Raw genomic sequence first — 7,215 nt, 5'->3', positions numbered from 1 at the left:
TTGGAGATGTGTAGCCGGGATTTGAATATGAAGCTATTCGCTGAACAGCCATGCACGTTCCAGCCGCCAATGAAAGCCTGTCATGTAACTGGCTGTGCGTGCTGGAAGAAAAGACGCCGCAGGAGACGGGGTACGCGGGCTGGAGTTTTGGTAAAACTTAAGAATCTGAGGATCCTAAACAGAGGAGTTAGACCAGCGGCGGAGTTGCGGCCTTCCTTTCTGGTACATGTTCTCCCTGATACATCAACACTATTGCCTTGGACTACATGGAGAGGGACAAGACGTGGAGGTGTGGTGCACTCAAACTTGCGCCCTGTGAGACGAGCCGAGTCAGCGAAGCTAAGTGGTTCTTCTTCTAATCAGTCCATTGTATCGACCACTGTGCATATGGCTTTGATAAATGCATGTTCAGTTGTCAACAAAACATTCATCCTGAATGACTTTTATGTAAGACACATGTTCTCCCTGATACATCAACACTATTGCCTTGGACTACATGGAGAGGGACAAGACGTGGAGGTGTGGTGCACTCAAACTTGCGCCCTGTGAGACGAGCTGAGTCAACGAAGCTAAGTGGTTCTTCTTCTAATCGGTCCATTGTATCGACCACTGTGCATATGGCTTTGATAAATGCACGTTCAGTTGTCAACAAAACATTCATCCTGAATGACTTTCATGTAAGACATGGGCTGGACTTTCTCTTTATTACTGAAACTTGGTTAAATGATGCTGAAACGAGCCCTCTTGCTGAGCTTTTACCAAGGGGATGTAACTACTTAAGTACTTCGAGGAGTAATCGTCGGGGTGGAGGCTTGGCTGCTATTTTTAATAACATGATTAAATGCAAGATACAGCCTGTTGAAAGTTTTAAGAGTTTTGAAGCTCAATTAATGAAGATTGACTTGCCCTCGCCAGTGATTTGTGCCTTGATATATAGGCCCCCTGGCTATAATAAGAATTTTCTCGATGAATTCTATGAGTTTTTAACTGTGGTCATTCCATCTGCAGACAGGATTTTGATTATGGGTGATTTTAATATTCATGTCTGTTGTTCCGGTAAACCTATGGCCAAAGAATTTCTGCATTTAGTCGATTCTTTAAATTTATTTCAATGTGTCTCTGGACCCACACACAATCATGGGCATACACTTGACTTGGTTTTCTCGTTGGGGATAACGATAGAAAATATCTGTGTTGTAGAAATGGCTATCGGATCATATGCCTATTAGGTTTAATCTGTCTTTTGCAACAAATGTATTCTGTTATCAGCCCCCTTCTTTCTTGTCCCGGGTTATTACTACCTCCACATCTAGTGCCTTCTCAACTGCTTTTACTACTGATTTACCTTTTCCTACTGAGTTTACTACTGATGTTGCACCCTATAGGACCTGATGAATTGGTAAACTCTTTTAATCATGTTTGCTTAAAGATTTTGGATAATGTTGTACCTTTTAAAATTAGATGTCATAAAGTTAAAAAAACAACGTTGGTTAAATGACGTGACTCGTAATATGAGGCGGGTTTGTCGCCATGCTGAGTGTAAGTGGCTTAAAGATAAATTGCAAGTATCATATGATATTTTTAGAGAGTCTCTATCAAACTATCAAAATGCTGTTAAAGCCGCTAGATCTTCGTATTTTTCACGAATTATATCGCAAAATTCTAATAACCCCAAGGTATTGTTTTCAGTCATAGATAAAGTATTGAGTCCGTCTATTAATTTTTTCCCTACTCCATCTAAGGATCTGAGAGTTTTTTTAAAGTTTTTTATTGAAAAGGTCAATCGGATTCGGTCGGATATTGTGCCCGTAGGGAATGTTGTAGCCACGGTAATAGATCCGTTTCATTGTTTGAGTAAATTTGATTCGATTACATTAGCTCAGTTGGAAAATGTAATATTGCATTTAAAGCCGATTACCTCGCTTTATGAAAATTTTCATTGTTCAGACATAAAAAAAAAAATACTTGGCTGTTTCTATCTATAACTGTGGAACACACACTATTTATTCACTCATACACTTATTTATCTAACACACATACTCAGTCTACATTTCAGTTTGCACATAATATACCTGTACATACTTAAGGTATTTCAGCTTAAATTATTCACGAATGCCAAACTGTAAAATCTGTAATATTTGCATTGCGGTCTTAAAACTATTCATTTATTCAATATTGCACCTTTATTTGAGTTCAAGTAGATATAAACATTAACACTGAATTACAGATAAAAATGGCTTTGCAATGTGTGCATTGTCCTTTGGCTTACTAACTTACTCTAGTCAGTAAGCATAATAATGAAGACATTAATAAATGTTGATTTATTTATAGAAATCAAGAGAGACCTAATTCCACCTGGTAATCGTCCCAACAGTAAGTAAAACAAAACAAACTATGATTGACAGAAACATAGCATTAATATTAATTAATAACTTGCATTTTATGTGAAACAGGATTAATGTTGTAAACCATAAATAATTAAACCAGACTTAATGTTTGCATGTTAATTAAAAAAAAATGTTTACTCAAACTGTTGTTTGTTTGAGTCAATATGATGTAATATAAATTGTAAAACTCCATTTGACAACATGGTGTATGTATGTATTGTGTGTTTCAGTGAGTGATCTGAGGATTGTTATCTTGTGATCTTAGGATGTGTTAAATAATGGCCTGTCATTAATAGGTAATAGATACAGAAAGTAATGCAGGACAGTGAGTAGTACTCCATTATCACTTCACTTACTACCATTAACTAATTTTAATTTGTAAACAAACTAATCAGTAAATAATATTATTGTTTTGAGGATTATGAATTTAGCACTGATAACCTTTATAAGTCCATTATTAGGTAATCAGTAATTGCTCACTGAGAGTAGTGTCATTAAGAACTCTTAACTATGACCAATTATCAAGAATTATAACTTAATTACTAATCACAGCATTAATGTATGTGAAATGTGAGAAAGTGGTTTTATTTATTTATTTCTTTTTTGCTTATCTCCAGCATTATTTTAAAACTTGTTAAAACATTTTTCACTTTAATTAGTGAGGGCTTCACGTGGGTTTTTAATGTATTTTAGGCCTAAACATACAGTACAACCTTTGCTGTGAGAGACTCACTTGTAATATTTGAATGCAATGTTTGATTTGGGGATGTGTTTTTGTACTTAAAGCACACAGTACAGATGCTGTCTAACTTCATCATGGATGCATATTTTTTGTGATAAGAGAATGTCACTGTAAAAATAAAAATTAGCAATAGGTATTTGTTTGTTATGGTATTAAACATAAATTTGAGATTTCTCTAAAGATGCATTTGTTTATAGTAAAAAAGATAATTGCTCATGTTTCAGACATTCATTTTGTGATTAGTAATTAATTAGTAATTCTTTATAATTGGTCATAGTTCTTAATATATCTAATCTTGTTTCCATATTAGTGAAGTGTTAATATAGTGATATTCATTTGTCCTGCATTATTTCCTACATACAGTACCGCCGCTCCCTATACGCAGAGTACACAGTTTGCGTCGGGCACCAACTCCCGGGGGGGCACCATCCCAGTTGCTCAAAAAAGAAAAAAACATGACGCGCCATTCCCGCATCCGCACTCGCAACCGCTCGCACCTCGTGTTTGTGGCTGAATGCAAATGATCATAATTGATAGACAACTATGCCGTGAAAAGACATCAGCAATCCAGCGCCAAGAGAAGAAAAAAAAGGGAAAACGAAGCCCGTGCATCACTTTCAGCAGGCCCGTAGTTAGCTGTGAGGTCACCGAGGTCCGGTTTCATGTTTAAAAATTAAATGTGTGCTCTGAATTACTAAGTTGCTGTTAAACTCCTCATATGAATGTCTGCATGACATGTATAATTCAGTTTAGACAGTTTGCAAGAATGTTTAGCGTCCGTGGTATAAAAAGTTTGCTGCAAGACGCTGGCCGAGTGAACAAGTCTTCTTGAGAGAGTTGAGAGTGAGGGCGCGGGTGCAACCTCTGTGTTGCCAGATCCAGCTATTATAAGCGTTTTCGGACTTGTCTTTTCCACTTAATTTGACATTTTAGAAAGTTAATAAAGTGGGAAGTTGCAGTTTATAGTCAGCGATATCTTTATCTTATTTGCAAATATCTAGATAGCAATAATTTTAATAGCAATATCTGGCAACACTGCATTGCCGGCACTTTTGACAGTATCAAAAAGGCCCATGGATACAACATTCGATAAGGGAAATGCAAAATAAAACAAAAAAACACTTGATATTATCTGTCAGAAACGTTATCAACGCTGTCAAAAACACACTAGTGCACAGATCTGTAGAAAAAGTAGGTAGGTTACTGTCACAGTTGCCTACTGTGAGTAGCGAGGAGACGGAGGGGAATTCACAATTAGACCGAATCGACGTTAGACCAGAAAAGGAAACAAGGAACAGAACAATAATTTAAATAATAATTTAAAAATTTAAATAATCAACTGAACGAGGGATTGATGAGACACACTTGGAATCAATGAAACATAAATCAACACAAGGGAGAAGCTAGGGCATGCGGAGTACATGGAGCACGTGAGGGAGGAAAAACAAAAACAAAACAGTCCATGGGCGTGACATTACTCCCCCCTCCTGGAAGGCGCGTCCCACGCCGTAACGAGTCCACCGGGGAGGGGCGCTCTGGAGTAAGAGCAGAGATATTTTCACTGTGTCAAGTTATTCTGAATATGTTTTTTTCTAAGGGTTCAAAAAAAGAGGAATTAGAGATACTTGCCAAACAGTTAAAGAAACGTAGATTTGCTCAAATCTTGTCTCTAGAGGATGAAGCTCAAATAAGATCATTTGTCACAGATGTTGTTCAGCAGACAGATGTAATGATCATGTCATTTAACATTTCAAATATTGGCTACTATATCAGCTGCATTCGACAACTCATAGATTACATCAGGAAGAGAGTAAAAAAACATCAGGAAGGACCAGTGAAATATGTGTTTAAGAATGAATTCTTCGTGGATTTGGTTATTTCCATCTGTAAGAGAGCAAACAAGATGATCACTGACCAACACAGAAAGTTCAGGGAAGCCAATGATGCTGTAATATATGTAGAGAAGAAAAAACAAGAGAATTGTAATGTTTTCCAGAATCACCTGTATGGAGCTGTATCAGCTAGCATTTTTGGTAAGATCATCTGTCAGAAACTGAAAGAGCCCATTGAGCAGAGGGTCTACAAGAAGACTGCCAGAGATTTGGCAAGTAAAATGAGATCAAACTGTGAATCACTGAATGGAAACAGATCAAATCTGGAGAAACACATCCTGAAGAGACTGGCAGAAGAGGAGGATTTTGACAAATACATGAACTACATTCATAATCCCAGAGACCACTTCAAGAGTTTCAACAGAGATGAAGTCAGTCGGTACATCAACGATAAGTTCAGTGTCAGTGTTTTACCCAAGATGAAGGAGAACATTAAACTCCTGCAGCAGAAGATCATGAAAGCAGCACATGTATCCACTGAACATGTTCAAGTCAACAGTGGAGATTCTGGTTTGTGGTTGAAGAGTTTCACACAGCAGCTCTCAGATGAGCTGATCTTCTCTGAAAAACAAGTCAAAAATGATGATGTTGATTTCAAACTCCTAGAAGCAGTGATAGGAAAATAACTTTTTGGGGTAAAGGTCGACATCAGTATTGGTTTCAGCACAAAGACATTTCCAGTAAAGCTGGACTATATGTTTAGACCAGATGAGCTTCTGATTGATCACTTCTGTCAGTGGTATTGGGCTCAGTGTCCATTTCGTAAAGCCATCTGAACCAACACCATAGAAAACCATGACGAAGATCATAGTGTTGCTTTCCATAGAGTGAGAGAAACTAAAGGATGGCATTTCTCTCAAACTCAGTATCTCTGTGCTGTTATTTGCACCAAATTAGTGGCATGTGATCAGGATTTCTATGAAGCAGATGGAACGTTCTCTTTTAGAGAATACAGAAGAGCAGGAGGAGTTTATGCAGACTGTAGCATCACCCCTGATCTTTCTGAACTGCCCTACTGGAAGTGGTTTGTGTGCAGATTCAAGAAAGATCTGGAAAAATACTACAGTATAACATTTGATGGTTATGGCAAGATCCCAGATGAATGGAAGAAATATTCAAAACAGGATGCTATTGAGAGTTTGGGTCAATGCATCTAATGGAGCAGATAAACAACGAGAATCTTCCGTCTTCTCTCAGATTGTCCTCAGATCACAGCCAGCAATTACTTTCTATTATATGTTCAATTCAATTCAATTTAAGTTTATTTGTATAGCGCTTTTCACAATACAAATCGTTGCAAAGGAACTTTACAGCAAATTAAGTTTCTACAATATATTTAGTAGTAACTTATCAGTGGTGACTGTCAGTTAATGTACATATGGCAGAAATGTACGGAAAAATCAATTAAAGACGTAATCAAACAGACGATGAACACTATTAACAGCAATTATTATGATGCAATCAAACTTATAGCAAAATGTGGTAGTTCTGTATGTTGTTTCAGGGTTGGCATCATCTGAGGTCCTCTGAGGGGTTGGCATCATCTCTTCTTAGGTGTTCTGGATCCAGCCTGAAGCTTGTGTAAATCCTACCTGTGGCAGAAACAGAGAAACAAATAGAGACATAATTAGCATAGCTAAATATGTCAGTAAGACTCCATACTCATCTACACCTCACAAATAATAGAGTACAGTATACAGTTGCATCTCAATAAATTAGAATGTCGTGGAAAAGTTCATTTATTTCAGTAATTCAACTCAAATTGTGAAACTCGTGTATTAAATAAATTCAATGCACACAGACTGAAGTAGTTTAAGTCTTTGGTTATTTTAATTGTGATGATTTTGGCTCACATTTAACAAAAACCCACCAATTCACTATCTCAACAAATTAGAATATGGTGACATGCCAATCAGCTAATCAACTCAAAACACCTGCAAAGGTTTCCTGAGCCTTCAAAATGGTCTCTCAGTTTGGTTCACTAGGCTACACAATCATGGGGAAGACTGCTGATCTGACAGTTGTCCAGAAGACAATCATTGACACCCTTCACAAGGAGGGTAAGCCACAAACATTCATTGCCAAAGAAGCTGGCTGTTCACAGAGTGCTGTATCCAAGCATGTTAACAAAAAGTTGAGTGGAAGGAAAAAGTGTGAAAGAAAAAGATGCACAACCAACCGAGAGAAACGCAGC

General features: G+C 37.4%; 1 pseudogene; it reads left to right on the top strand.

Moving 5' to 3' along the window:
- LOC107679468 (putative protein PHLOEM PROTEIN 2-LIKE A3) overlaps positions 1 to 5,647 on the top strand; it is a 16,105-nt pseudogene extending 10,458 nt beyond the window's left edge.
- The last annotated feature ends 1,568 nt before the right edge of the window (positions 5,648 to 7,215 follow it).

This window comes from Sinocyclocheilus anshuiensis, unplaced genomic scaffold, assembly GCF_001515605.1.
Source record: "Sinocyclocheilus anshuiensis isolate Anshui unplaced genomic scaffold, SAMN03320099.WGS_v1.1 scaffold2583, whole genome shotgun sequence".
Lineage (NCBI taxonomy): Eukaryota > Metazoa > Chordata > Actinopteri > Cypriniformes > Cyprinidae > Sinocyclocheilus > Sinocyclocheilus anshuiensis.
The sequence above is the reverse complement of the archived record's forward strand: the minus strand, read 5'-3'. Positions and strand labels throughout refer to the sequence as shown.